The following is a 13,164-nucleotide window of genomic DNA, read 5'->3' on the forward strand; positions in this document are numbered from 1 at the left end:
TCAGCTCAGGTCATGATCTCAGGGTTGTGAGATCGAGCTCCGACATCAGGCTCTGTGCCCAGCAGGGAGTCTGCTGGAGATTCTCTCTCTCTCCATCTCCCTCTGCCCCTCCCTCTGCTCACATGCTTATACAGTCTCTCTCTCTTTCTTTCTCTCTCTCAAATAAATAAATAAATAAATCTTAAAAAAAAAAAAAACACCAAAAACCCTGCTGATTCAGGGTTCTGGCTCAGATCTACCATTTCAGGATTTGGGGCAGTGAAGGATATCACAGGGAAGTTCAGGGAAGTGAATCTACACTGTTCATAAGCTTCCCTAGTGAAACTTACACTAAAATCTGAAACCCAGTACATTCTTTGAATCAAGGTGAGAGTTGACCTTGCCTTTTAAGGAATCCATCTAGACTAGGACACTGTCCATGGTACCAGAAATCATTCTATAGGTCACATGCAGAAAAATCGAGAAATCACCATAGGGGACCCATCTTCATGGGGATTTCTGCTTCTGAACTAAATTGTGCACACCCTGGTTCTTAATATCTAGGCAATTAGAAGTAGGATTTCTGGGTTAAACAAGCTTGAAGAAATGAAAACATTACCACTGTGACTCCAGAGTAGTTTATGGCAGGTAAGGATTTTCAGACAAGAAAACGGGGCTATGAGGTTAATAGAACTAGAACATTTGCAGTGAAAAAAAAAAGAGAGGGGCCTGGCCATGGTCTGATAGTAGGATTTACATGGGAGGTGATAATTGCCATTCTCTGTCCACAGGAATGACAGACCAGAGGAAATGGATAGAAAATTACAGCAACCTGGATTTGAGTTCAGTGTAATGTAAATATATTTTCCAAATCATGAAATTGTTAAATGCTGAATTGAATTTCCCAGAGAGGGAAATGAGAATCTCCTTCAGTGAGTATCTTTAAATTGGGATAAATATAAAGTTGTCTGAGTGTTGTTTGAGGAGACACATTGCTACAGGCAGGGGGCACAGGCTCAATAATATTTCAGGTCTTCTTTGGTTCTTAATTTTTTAATTAGAAATATTTCCAGAGTAATATTTCATAGGTTATATAACAAACAAGGACTATACAGACAAATGGGTAAAGATTCAAAGAAAAAAGTAAGATTTTAGTAGGAGCCGTTTGGGGATTTGCATTCCCTAAATTGTAGGGAAGCAAAATGAATTTTAGGTTTTGTATGGTTCTGCTTCATTAACTTGATCATGGGCAAACCGAGACTCCTGATTTCCACCTACAAAGTGGCGTATGAGGTAGCAGTTAATTATTTATATCTCCTATTATTATCAGATTAACACAGCAGGCATATGCAATAAGCAAATGGATTTGACTTTTTTTTCCTGTTTGCTCTGACAGTCTGGAAGCAGATTCATTTTTGTGGATTTCTTTCCTAAGATTTCTATATGAGACAGTATTTTTAAAAAGTGTCATACTACAAATCTAAAGTGTTAGTAACAGAAAACTCGATTTGCACAAATAGAAGTAACAAGAGCAGACATGTTGATTTAAACTTCTTAGAAAAGTACTAATTTTTCATTTGAAAAATGAATTTCTCCAGGTCATTGTGAAATTTACATTTTTACTTTAATAGTTATGATTTATTGTGTTCAATTCTAAATTTGAAGAGTCATTTAAAATACAGCTGTTATTTAATTTTCAAAACCATATATTTGCAGTACTTTGAAAGTGGTATATAACTCTCCATCAAATTTTATCTTTTCTGGAAAAGACCCACATCTCTCATTTGAAAACCCTTCAGATATTTGTTCAGGTGAGGAGTGTAGTCCTCTGGCCTTGGAAATCATCTCTAATTCCAAGTTGTTTATGGAGGAAGCACACTCTCAGCTTCACAGCCCGGGGATGATCCTTGTGGAACGAGGGACTGGACCTGCCTGGTCCAAGAGGAGAATTCCAGGGACTTCTAACTGAACTCTGGAGGCACGTGGTTTTCATGCCGCCGCCAGCATTTTAGAACTTGGCTTCCAGCTGGGTTCCTGGGTCGGATAAAAATCCTGGTGCAACATCTCTCCTCTCGAGTTTCTGGCAGGTGGATGGTAGATCCTGACCACTAAATACTTTGTAATTAGAATGCCTCAGGCAGTCCCTGTCATGCTACATCTGTAAGGGAGGGAGGGCAGTGTTAGTATGACTGTGCTCATTTCTTTAATATCTCATGCCTATGGACCCAAGCACAGCTGCCTGGGGGGCCTGTGTTTGATGCGTGAACTATAGGAAGACCTCAGAAATGAGTCTAATTAGATCAGTGTCTGAACGCTTTGTGGAAGCAAGATGTATTATTCATAACCAAGCCTAAACCATTATATAAAGAAGAATAGTCCAATATAGGCACTGCCGCTTTTAAAAATAGAACTTGTTAATTTTTGTGTTTATTGTGTTTATTACCTGCCTTCCTGGCACTGGAATGTAAGTTGCCAGAAGGCAAGGAATTTTTTGTTTTGGTTGTAGCCATGACTCCTCTAACAATTCCTGGCACAAAGGTAGGGATCGATAAAAGAATGAATATTAGCTTTTAATATTAACCATGAAATTCAGAGAGTATAGTTAAACAGTGTTTATTTTACCCAATGTAATCAAATGAGAGGTGCATGTTATTCCTAAACTGTGTACAAATATGTTATTTTCAGATAATCAAATGTGGTCAAGAAAGTCGAATGAGAAAGGCAATAAGCTATCAATCAAACTGTGGATCTAAATGACGACAGATTCCTAAAAGGGAATTGAATTTTAAGAGGCCCATCCTGGAGTATGTGTAGATTCTTAGTGCTTATTGTGTTGGAGGAATAATTAATGAGGAAATAAAATTGTACCAGTACAGTAGCACTTCATCTTGTTATCATTATTGACCCCAGCCTGTGATTATTTTCACAGTTAACTTGCCATATCATATCTATAACTTTTAGTGCATTTCAACAATAGTTAGAAAGCCCTTGGATGGATTAACTCCAATTACAACTCTTCAGGAATTGTTCAAATTGTTCAATTTGGGGGCTTGTCTGTCATTCTTAACAAACACATCAAATAGAATTTTGGTTTGTGGCTTTGTTTTATCCCCATTTAGAGAGAGAGAAGGTATTCTTATTGCAACTAAGAATAAAAACCTAAAATGTCCTAAAATTTCTAAAAGAATTGGGCATGTGTTGTGATGAGTTCCTGGTGTTACACGCAACTAGTCAATCATTGAACACTACATCAAAAACTAATGATGTACTATATGGTGGCTAACTGAACATAATAAAAAAAGAATGGCCCTTGCGTTATCAATATATTTACCACAATTTTGGAGAAAATCTATCATCATCAGCGTTTTAGACTACTTATGTGTGCAAATAGCCAGGTTTCTGAAGAAAATGGATATAGAAGTCAATATTTCCCTTTTCTTAAAAATACTGTACTTACATCCCCATAACTATAAACAATATTTGTTCGTTGTTTGACTTCAGATTTCCTTTTTGTGGTCCTACAACAAACAAATATATTGTTTATCATTTTATCTCTCAGTTTTATCCTTTACTTGCTTCTGTCCCTACCTCGTACACCTACACAGAGTATAATAAAAACCACACCGTCTTAAAGGCTCAGAAGACACAGGAATTATTTGAGATACTGGAGAGATCTTAACGTCCACACAGGCTAGTTGTTTTAATTAAAAAAACTGAGGACCAGAGAGATGGTGGGTCAAAGGTTACACAGTGACTTTGTAATAGAGATGGAACTGAGATTTCCTTTTGCTTTTTCTTTGGTGACCTGCCTCAGTTAGCTGAGGATATGAAGACTGCCCAATTAATGCTGGCTGACTTACGCTGAACAGAGTCACAATGAATTTCTTTGTATTTGATATGGAATTAAAAATAGTCAACCTGATTTTTATTAGCAGTGTTCAACGCATCCTTAGAAAACATGCATGGATGTAATCTTAGGTATAGACAGAGCATAATTCAGTAATATGAATATTTATTGCTAGATAATTGTTGGAGGATAGATATCGATGCATTTTCCCAATTAATCAGTGATGGTCAGGAGCAGTTATAGGAGATAGAAGATGGGGATCTGCGGGGGCAGTGGAATAAATAGATAATCAGAACAAGAAGGGGTCACCCTGGAACTCCCAAGCAAACCACCACAGCTTGATAAAAGAAGAGAATAGCAACATGCATGAAACCGACAGGAACAGTTTGAGCATTTACTCCCTACCTTTCATATCAGTGAGTTGACGTGTTTGCTTGTTAAAAATCCATTCCCTTAGACTTTTTTTTTAAAAGATTTTATTTATTTATTTGAGATAGAGCGAGAGTGAGAGGAAGAGAGCACAAGCGGGGGAGCAGCAGGGAGAGGGAGAAGCAGGCTCCCCGCTGAGCAGAGAGCCCGACGCGGGGCTAGATCCCAGGATCCTGAGATCACGACCCGGGCTGAAGGAGCTGAAAGCAGACGTTTAACCAACTGAGCCACTCAGGCACCCCCACCTTAGACTTTCTTCTGGTGTCTTCCAACAATGCTGTCATTTTGCAATTTTATTTCCTTGCACTTTTAAGATACAAATCTGCATTTTAAATTGGTTGCAATTGGGTAGTTATTTGCATTACGTATCGATATATCAAGTTTTGTAAAGCAATGAGGGATTTAAAGGTCTGTCTGGTGACATTTATCACTTCTTTTTTGTAGGATGGGGATAAAACCTTTATTTCTTTTAGCTTCGCACATAGGCAAATGCAAATTAGGAATGCTTTGTATAAGGAGGTTTTTCCTAACTTTGGTTGCATCTGTCTGATTGACTGAGGGAAAGAGCATAGCTCCCCCAGCTCATCTAAGTCCCAAGGGACGTCTCAGCTTGCATGTAGGAGGTCAGAAACGGAACTTGATTATGACTTGGCACAGGAGGCTGATGAAGAAAGAGCAAGGTGATCCACTGTAGGTCTGGGACACAGCTCAGGACATTTCTCCTAACTTATAAAGAAACAGGAAAATGACACTTTATTTGCTTTAAATCTATCTGACTGTGTTCAACTTTGCCAAGAAATGAAGGTGAATTTTGGCAGACTTTTTAATGTGCAAACAGCTGCTCAAAATTATTTCCTAATAGTTTTATTTTCTAATTTGAATGCAAGTTCTATCAGGATATTTGATAGCAGTTGCTTTGAAATAGAATTTTACAGTTTGCGAAGTAGAAGATTTGATAGAATTTATTCCTTTACAAATAGTGTTGCATCTGTTTCCCATGAAGAGTAATCGAAGAGATACCAAAACAAAGGAGATAAAGTTCTGAGAAAGACTTCACCGTAGTGCTAAATGCAGTGTCTCAGAGCACAGCTGGTATCATAAAGGAATGGAATTGATAATGTTGAGGCTAACATGTCTTCAGTGACAGTGAGATAAATTTTTGCGGAACATCTGAAACTAACCCACGAAAGAGGACACAGTACTTGGAATACTGTTCACATTCATTCTCCTTCTCATTTCTTCCTTCCCTTGCCTTTCTTCCCCGCTCGCTTGTAGTTCCAGCTTTTAAACCATCTTTAATTCCTTCTACTTTGTGCTCCTGGGAGGCCCTGCACTTTGAAAATACTTGACATTCAGGAAAATACACTTTATATGTTAAAAATCAATGGTGACACAATATTTACAGCCCAAAGGCCAAACATTTGGAGTGTCTTTATAGAGAGTAAGTGCTCAGAGACCAGCTTTGTGCTACTAAGCTGTAGACATCAAAGAATAATAATACAGCGGTTTTCAACTCGCTGGCCCGAATGGGCTGCAGCCCAGTGAAGTGCGGTATTGAGCTGTTTCACAGATCTGTAATAGAGAGCCGGGCTGGCTATCCGTATTTTATCTTAATTACTAAGGAGCCCTTCATGTCTCAGAAGTCCCCATGTTTTGTTTCAAAACTTCTATCTAGAGAATGCGTTTATAGACCCGTGTCTACAAAAGAATGACAATACTTTGAATTAGGTTTTAAGAAGATTCCGGAAGGGGAATTCTATAGCTGGTTCCTGCCATATCGCAGGGTTTCAAAGAAAGCTCATGGTCGGTCTGTGATTTAGTAGAAAGAAAAGAAAATGTTGTAGTTGGTGAGTCCCCGGCCACCTCACAAGTTTAATTTTCTTGGATTAAGCACACACCTGCAAACACACACACACACACACACACACACACACACGCACACACACGCACAGACAGCATTTATTAGCTCATTAGAAACTGCATTATGTGTCTGGGCAAGGAGTATCATTTGGTTTGTACATTTGACCCCTCACTGTTATTAGTTGCTCTTTACTAAATCAGCAGAAAGAGAGAGGCTGGCAATAACTATTACTAAGCTAATAATAATTATCAGGACCAAACATAGTTATTGATGGTTCCTGCATCCTTTCATATACGTGCGCTCCTGGTAATACTGATGTGCAACTTCTGTTATTGGGCATGAACTCTCTGTGACCTATCATTTATCATCAGATGAAGCTCTGCCTAGCCTAATAGTTACATTACGTAACAGAGCTTTCTGGTGGTGAAAGCAATCCGCTTAAACCACTGATGTGCTTGGGTTTCATATGGGGTATAGAGTGCTCGTTCTCTTTACTTGTAAAAGAGACTCAGAGGGGGGTATGTGAGCACTGACTATAAAGCATTCACCTTGGAGAAACCCGTTGATGAAGCAAGACAGGACTGAGAAAGGATCACTTTGGGAATAGCTCCAAGCCAGAGAAACACGGAGGATTTAAGAAAGAGGAACCCCTCAACGTACCAGTAATAGAATTCTCAGAGAAGGGATCTAGAGATTTTTTTAGTACGCCCTCTTGGTTAGTTCTAGATGATGAGGTTGATAGTCTCAAGGCCACATATCTTTTTTTATGCCTTTTTTGGCCAAACTACAATGCTTCTCAGGGACAAAAGACCGGAAAGTCATGGTTTACGGTCAGTGTCTTCAGGACATCTAAGGTAGAGTCACCTCATTGGCAATTGCCACGCTGATCATTGTCAAGCAAAGAAGCATGCCTTTTAGGTCCTTCTCTGAAGTTATAGTAGAGATCTATTAGCAAGGGGACAGCTGGCGGTGGGGTGGGGAAGGGGAGAATGCTTCTCGGGGACTCAGAGCATATAACGAGAGCATGTGAAGACCCTGGATTGGCCCCACCAAAAGTCTATCAGCTGGTGTGTTCCGCTTCCTGTGGGACAATGGCCCAAATGGCTAGCCTCTTCTGCCAGTGTGTTCAAAGAGAACACAATGTCACCAGAAGGCCTATTGAGGCCACCAAAACTGCACATACAGGGAGATAGCTCTTCAGCTGGTGACTCTTACCTTTGTGGGCAAGACCTTACATCTTGGCCTTGGATGCTACTGGTTGGTTATGCTTCTGAACCTCTAGGAAGTTCTTACGTGACAGTAAGCTTTGAACATTGTAGGTCCCCAAAGACAGCAAGCCAGAAGTATTTGCCAGTGGGTAATATACCTGCTCCATGTAGACAAGCAAGAAGGTAGCAGAGGATTCACAGGCTGCTGTGCAGAAGGCAACCATGGGGTTCATCTTCAGGAATCTCCTGCAGGCACTCCTGGGGAACCTGGGAGGTTGGGAGAGGGAGGCTGAAGTATCTAGCGACTGAGAGTCGCACCCTCTAGCTATGGGACTGTATCAGTTTGCTGGGGCTGCCATAACAAACTGGGTGGCTTGCACAACAGAAACTCACTGTCTCACAGCTCTGGAGGCCTCAAGTCCAAGATCAAGGTGTCAAGCCAGGTTGGTTTCTTCTGAGGAATTTGAGGGAATGATCTGTTCTAGGCATTTCTTCTTCTAGGCCATCTTCTCCCTCTGTGTTTTTACAACGTCCTTCCTGTATGTACATCTGTCTCTGTGTCCAAATTATCCTTTTTGTAAGGACAATAGTCATTTGGTATTAGGGTCCACATTAATGACCTCATTTAAACTTGATGATCTCTGTGAAGACCTATCTCCAAATAAAGTCACATTCTACCGTCACTGAAGGGTTAGGATTCCAACATTTCTTTTTCCAGGACACAGTTCGACACATACAGGGGTCTTGTGTGGGTCTCTCTGAGCTTTATTTCCATGGCTGATGGTCAGGAGCTGTTTGGGATGTCAGAGAAATTCTTGAGTTTGCGTGCGCTTGCGTGCGTGTATGTGTGCGTGTGTGAGTGCATGCGTGAGTGTGCGTACTACTCGACTTCTTCCTTAGCATCAGGCTCCAGCTCAGGCCACATTTCCCCATAGTTTCTTACCTGTCTGAAAGCAAATCAGTTTCCTTTTTTGGAAGCGGAAAGTATCTCTTCTTTCTCTGGGCTTTCTCCCCACTTTTCCCTCTACCACCTCTTTCTTCTTGCTTCTCTGTCACATTGTGGTTTTTGATTATGGATTCTTTCACTGTGCCTCATATTCTGTCTCAATTCATTTTTTTACTCTTTTGTTTCTTCATTTTCTAACATTACATTCTTTTTGGCTCATGTAATTTTCTTCTCATTTCAGCCTCTTTTAAAAAAAATTTTTTTTTCCTCCATGAGTCTTTAAAAGGCCAAAGCAGAGATTTGAAAAATGTTTATTGGGCGCCTGGGTGGCTTAGTTGGTTAGGCGACTGCCTTCGGCTCAGGTCATGATCCTGGAGTCCCGGGATCGAGTCCCGCATAGGGCTCCCTGCTCAGTGGGGAGGCTGCTTCTCCCTCTGACCCTCTCCCCTCTCATGCTCTCTCTCACTTTCTCTCTCTCTCAAATAAATAAATAAAATCTTTAAAAAAAAAAGAAAAATGTTTATTCACTTATGGCATCAGATTGTGAAGTCTTTATTATTCCTTCAACTGGAGTATTGTCTGTCCCAGGTTTTAACTATCCAGAGAGTAATCTTGCACCATAAGTAGCTTATCCTTTAATGAATTTTGCTGTTAATGGTTTGAAGACTTACCTGGTGATTTTGAAAAGAAGCAAGGGAATATAGGAAGAGGGTGTTTTCTCCTAAGACCTGAGACCTCACCTGAGTTCACCCAGCAAGAAAGTTGAAAGCAGGGACAACAGGCCTTCTTGGCCTCCACCATCATGTGATGATATTATTAAAAGACAGCAGAACAAATTGTTGGACTTTTTACCCATTAATTACCCTCCTGTCTCCCCTTTTTAGCTCCTAAAGCTGGTGTTCCATGATCCATGGCTGGTAAATATTTAACTGCCGTTCTCAGTAATGTGTTTTGCATTTTCACATTGCCCTCCTCCTCATGGCAGGGAAAGACAAGATGGGTAATGTCTATGCACATGTGTCCGTGAGTAGATACTCTGGGTATTTTCTTTATAATAAAAGATAATATATACATTAGATTTCCTGTAATGGAGAACTTCATCGCCTGCTTCTTAATGAGAGGTGCTGATGTGAAATGACCCCTGCTTTCCTAAACACACTGCAATCTAATTTGAACCTGTACGCCAATTACAGGCCTCTGTGGAGCAGTTTATGGGGAAACAATCACGTCACAATAGGATTAGAGCACTACGCCCCAGGACCACAAGGGAAGCCAGCCCGGGCATAACTGCAGGTTTATTCCTCTAAATTGTCTGTAAACAGCATTGATAGCCACCTTGGTGCCACCTTGGTATTGTTTCTATAAATCCTCCATAGAAACAATCTAAAATGAATAGACAATGAGTCAGTAATGGCCTGTTAGTTCCCAACCCAGGGTTGTGCCACTGATCTGCCTCATGAATACCACTCACAGGGCCTGATCCTAGACAAACATTCACAAACGGCAGAGCAGACAGGCTTTATGGCGATAATCGGGTTTAATATTCTGAGAGATCATGGTGAATTGTGCCTTCTCCTTGATCTTTCCTGGCAAAATTTAGCTTTCAAAACTGGGCCATTATGGGGCACCTGGGTGACTCAGTCGGCTGAACAGCCAATTCTTGGTTTCGGCTCCTGATCTCATGGGTCATGAGATCGAGCCCCAGGTGGAGCTCTCTGCTCAGCCCAGGGTCCCCTGGCCCCTCTCCCTTCCCCACTGCTCCTCCCCTTGTGCTTTCTCTCTCTCTCAAATAAATACATAAAATCTTTAAAAAAAAAAAAAAAGAAAGAAAAAAGAAAAAGCTGGGCCATTTTAGTCCTCTTAGTAAGTTTCTGCGGTCACATACTTTCCACACTGTCTTCAATAAGATGGTTTTTTTGCAGTTTCCTGACAATGCTGTCTCTGACTAAAATGAAGAAACCTAAAATTGACATGTTTTGATCCTTAGGGCAGGTCTAAAGAGGAAGGTGAGCTGGGCAGAAGTCAAACCATTGGAACTGAGAGTAACCACTGGGTCATGCCAGTGGGTTTGAGGTCATCATGTGACATGTGATAGATGATGGCTGTAACATGGCATCATGACAGGTCAATCCTATCCTCTTATAAACTAAAAACGAATAGAGTAAAATTGTGCCATTAAACAAGTGTTAGTTGTGTTTTCCAATGTCACATAAAATCTTTTTACCATACCTTGCTTCTCCTTTGATGCATAGAAGTAAAAGTAAAATATTTTCATTTGCTCTGCCGAATGCTTAATTTTTTCATCTCAGTGATTTACACATACTCATTTTTTTTTTCCTGAATAGACCAAAATAGTTCCGTAAGTGAAGCAGCTTTTCCATATTTGTTAGTGAGCTACTCAAAACCATTTCTGTATTGCTTATTTGGTGTTGTTGCCTACCCACAAGAGGTGTTTTTAATGAGAAAAGAACCTAAGGATGAATATAATATGTCTGAAAAAAGTCACACATTATATGTTCCCTGTGCTGGTGTCATTTGGGTCTCCGAGGAAGGTGAATCTTTGCTCAGACTAAGATTTAGTGGTGTCCTACTCCTCAGGCAGGGAAATAACTAATACTTGTTCACTCCGAAAAAAATGTTTGAGTGCCTTCTGTGAGCCAGTCACCCATGGTGGACAAAATGGAGGCTCTACCCCAAGGATCATACAGCCTATTGACTAGGAGAGAGTTAAAAGTATTTAGCTTTTTCAGTTTAAAAGTAAAAACTCCCATGGAAAGCCCACTTGAGCTATTTAAGAGAAAAAGTAGAGTTTGGGTTGGAGTGATAATTCAGCCTGAAGCTTGTTAAATTCCTTATTGCCCTCTTTAAAAACATGTATGTCTTATCCATCTCAGGCAGCCATAAGTAAATATCATAGACTGGGTGGCTTGAAAATCAGAAATTTGTTTTCTCACAATTCTGGAGCCTAGAATTCTGAAATCAAGGTGCCATGATGGTCAGGTTCTGGTGAGAGCTCTCTTCCTGGCTTGTGAAAGGCTACCTTCTCTCTGTGTCCTCACATGGCTTTTCCTCAGTTCATGCACTTGGAGAGAGAAAGAGGGAGGGAGGGAGGATCTTTTCCTCTTTTTATAAGGTCACCAATCCTATGGGTTAGGACTCCACACTTACGACTTTGTTTAACCTTAATCACCTCCTAAAAGAAGTACCATCTCCAAATATAGTCACATTGGGGATTAGGGGTTCCAAATACGAATGGGTGGGCAGTTCAGTCCATATCAATGTCTTACTTATTTCAAAGTGCAGGTGAAATTTATTTTAATAGTAGATTTTTAAACTAGAGCCAATCATTCATGTATTTCAGAATAAGGATGCAATTATGTCTTGGAAACGGCACTCAGTTGGAAGCGGAAGATCTGAACTTGAGCACCAGTTGAGCTTGCTGGCTGCAGAAAGTTGGCATTCTACACCCAGCACAGTTAAAATAAATGCCCCTGTCCTCTCACACATGCATGCTTTTTCCACTTAATAATGGGAACACCGTTCCTCAGCTGCTGAGGCAGAACACTTCAGTTACTGCTCATCCTTCTTCCTTCTGTGAGCCCGAAATTCACTCAGTTGCCATGTCCTATTGGTTCTACATATGATCCATCTCCTCCATCTACCACCCTTGCTTTCTTTTCCTATCATTTCTTTGTTGAAGACCAGCCTTACCTCTGACCAGGTGTTGTGGACGGAATGTGTCCCCCTCAAAATTCATACACGGAAATCCTAACATTTGGTGTGATGGTATTAGGAGGTGGAGCTGTTGAGAAGTGCTTAGATCATGAGGGTGGAGCTCCTGTAAATGGGATTACTGCCCTTATAAAAGAGACCCCAGGGAGCTCTCTAGACTTTTCTATAAGGCAAGGACAGAGCAAGAAGACAGCTGTCTATGAGCCAGGAATTGGGTCTCACCAGACACCAGATCTGCCTGTGCCTTGATCTTGGACTTCCTGCCTCTAGAACTGTGAGAAATAAATGGTTGTTGTTTAAGCCCCTAAGTCTTTGGTATTTTGTTATGGTGGCCCAAACTGACTAGGACAAAAGTTGGTAATATCCTGCTATGTCCTTCTGCCACCAAATCTTTCCCATTGTTCTTATGATATCCTTTCCTATTCAAATATATCCACCTGTTCCTCATTTACATATAAGATAAAGCCCAACTCTGACATCAGGCCTTCTAATTGCTGTGCCCAGTTCACATTGCTCAGCTGGCCTCTCCTCCCTTTTCCTTTTAACCGCACTTGCTCATCACCTTGGACTCATCACTGCTTGATAAGCTGCCATCACTCCTCCCCAAAGCTTCCATGATTCACCACTGTACTTTTCTTCATTCTGGTCATTCAACATTCAACAACTATGTGTTAGTGCTATCTTCCGGGCACTGTCTTAGGAACTGAGGAGATACAAAGGTGATAAGATATGGTTCTGGCTTTCAGAGTTCATTGTCTAGTGAAATGTGGATAGTCATGTAAACCGAGAGGTACAATTTAATATGACAGATAAGAGCTCAAAGCTGGAATCCTTGTCATACCCACTTCTGCATATGTGTATCTTACTCATTCAACTCTAGCTCACCCGGCACTTCATCTCTTATTCCCTTCTCTTATTTCCAGGGCCCTTCCTCTGTGCTTTTTGTGTCTTTATTTCTTTCTGTCATATTTTAAGTGCATGTGTTTTCATGTCTTGTTTTCCTCAATTAGACTTTAAGCTCCTTGCAAACAATAGCTGCTCCACATGAAGTTTTATGTTCCCCACAGTCCCCAGTATTATAGGCTTTTATCCAGTACTCATGAATGTGCTGATAAAAGTAATTCCTAAATATGTGGAACCACAGATTTACAGTGAACTCTTA

This window comes from Eumetopias jubatus, unplaced genomic scaffold, assembly GCF_037043125.1.
Source record: "Eumetopias jubatus isolate StellerSeaLion01/CBP00866 unplaced genomic scaffold, mEumJub1_p1.0 scaffold_3, whole genome shotgun sequence".
In the NCBI taxonomy this organism is placed as follows: domain Eukaryota; kingdom Metazoa; phylum Chordata; class Mammalia; order Carnivora; family Otariidae; genus Eumetopias; species Eumetopias jubatus.